This window comes from Hipposideros armiger, unplaced genomic scaffold (assembly GCF_001890085.2).
Source record: "Hipposideros armiger isolate ML-2016 unplaced genomic scaffold, ASM189008v1 scaffold_51, whole genome shotgun sequence".
Classification (NCBI taxonomy): Eukaryota; Metazoa; Chordata; class Mammalia; order Chiroptera; family Hipposideridae; genus Hipposideros; species Hipposideros armiger.
The window spans coordinates 4,150,237-4,152,667 of record NW_017731401.1 but is presented as its reverse complement, the minus strand read 5'-3'; positions in this window follow the sequence as shown (position 1 = coordinate 4,152,667).

Sequence of the window (2,431 nt, the reverse complement as noted above, 5' to 3'; positions counted from 1 at the left end):
GTTCATTGTCTAATTTCTCCACTAGGATGTTAGCTCTAGGACGGCAGGTACCTTTGACCATCGTGCTCCCTGACACATCCACAGGACCAAAAGAGCGCCTGGCATATAGCAGGTGCTCAGTAAATATGTATTGAATGGATGTGTGAAGAGAAGCAATCAGACTTGTTGTATCAGGCACAGTGCTGGGTGCCTCTTCAAAAGCTGCCTCATGTGCTCTTGGCAATGACCCTGTCAGGATGTATTGTTCTCATCGTCCTTCAGCTGATGACAGTGAGGCACAGAGACAGGGTGTAACCAAGGGCATAGAGCTGGTAAGTGACGCAATCAAGGATTGTGTCCATTCCTCTGACGTTTGTGGCAGCATGATTAAGATAAGATGGGGAGGGTGGGCTCAACAAGGCCCAAGTCCTCGGAACCACCCACAGAAATGGGAATGCTGGAAAAGGCCAGTGTTTCGGAACAAGAAGTAGTGAAGAGAGGAAATGTTGGATCAAGTAAATGCTCCGGGAGAAATCTTGCTCTCAAGGAGGGTGACAAAATAACATATGGTCTGAGACCCTTCTGAGAGGGAAAGTGGGCACTGTTAATACTTAAGCTGGCAGGACAGGTATCAGTTGGGGCTGTCCCAGCAAAGGAAGATGAACGGTCACTCTGGATGTAGGGGATTTGAGAGCAGCTGGAGATTCGGGTGTCTCCCTGCAAGAGGGACACAGGGCAAGCCATGAGGATGGGGGTGAATCATCATCAGGGTGAGGGAAGTAGAGAATGTCAAGGCCAACTCCCACCTTCCGATAGACAAGCGTGGGAGGAGAAAGAAGGCATTTGTGAAAGAGGGAGAAGCAGCAGAAGGGAGAAGAGGCACAGAGGTCAGGGAGAGCAGGGGACAGGAAGGACTGGAAGTGGGTGGAGGCCACATTTTCCAGGGCAACTTAAAAGTAGGTCAGCTGGAACTTGGCAACAAAAACGAGATTAGAGAATCGTTTTCTGCTTTTGTAACAAAATAATCTGCCTCGACAAAGTGCTAAAAGGCATTTAATTAAAGTAGATAAAAATTAATTTTGATTTGAGGACTTTTTTTCTGCTATTGCCCTCATTATGTTTTAAGATGCTGTGGGGTGCTTTCAAAGACGGGATCAGGAACAAGGGTTTGGTGTTCCAGCCTGGAGTTTTCTTGTGCCTCTGCATGGCCTGAGTCACTAAAAGGGCCTATATTTAGAGTGTCATTGACACAGATAAAATCTGGGCCCCAGTTGGGAAATACAAAAGCCAAAGGGGATTCTTTAGTGATTTCTTTTGGGTCCAGAAGGTTAAAAATAATGTTTCTAGGCTAGTATAGGCAATATTGCCTGAAATATAGTTTTCCTTGGCAAAGTAGAAATTTTGATAACTTCATTATCAGTTCAAGCAGATATTTCCTACCTCAAATTCTTACTTCAATGAGGGTGTGTGTGTGTGTGTGTGTGTGTGTGTGTGTGTGTGTGTGTGTATGGGGGAGCCAGGAAACAAAACCCTAGTTCAAAACATTAAAATGATGGCATTGACAAAAATGCCCGTGACGTACACCTAACAATAAAGTCATTTATCTACTGGTGGTCTGTCACATAAAGGTAAGAAGTGAAAGCTAAGTTACTAGGCAAAACATTTTTGTCTATCTAGACATAGTAGGTCCACTTGGCTTTAGCCAGAAAGGGCCTTTTCCAGGTAAAGAGTGTGTGTGAATAGCACATGGTTTAGAGCTCTCAGTTTATTGGACAGTGGTCACATGACCACTGCCCTGGAAACAGAGTTTATCTCTTGCATTCTCTGAAAACAAGTATTCACAGTTGTGTTGGGTAGCAGCAGCATATGGCACATAGCAGGCCTTCCCCGTAGTTTCTTTTTATTACAGCACAAGTGTTACTGGGTTGAGATCTTCATGGTACATAACTCCTGGAAAACAAAAGGAAAAAAATCTTGCAGGATTCCAAAAGGAACAAAGTCATTAACATTGAGCCAAAGCCCACTGGCATGCATCACAGAAATCAAATAGATATAGCGGGCTCCTCTGAAAGGAGAAAATGTGTGACTCTAGGGTATCCCTGCACAAAATGCTAATATCAATACCTCAATACTGGTTTTCACAGAAGCAGTTCATCTGTAGCTGGTTTTCATGACATACGAGGTCTGACAATTGAGTTTGTGAATTCGTCCTAGAAAAAGTGCTACATACCTCATTACTGAATATCACTATGGTCACCTTCAAAGGACTCCCCTTGGGAAGCTATGCACTGATGCCAGTGCCTAGTCCACCCTTCAAAACCATTTTAGAATTCTTTTCCTGGAATGACCATCAGAGCTGTCATCGTATTACCCTTGATGTCCTCAATGTCATCAAAATGTCTTCCTTTCAATATTTCCTTTATCTTTGGGTAAAGAAAGAAGTCATTGGGGG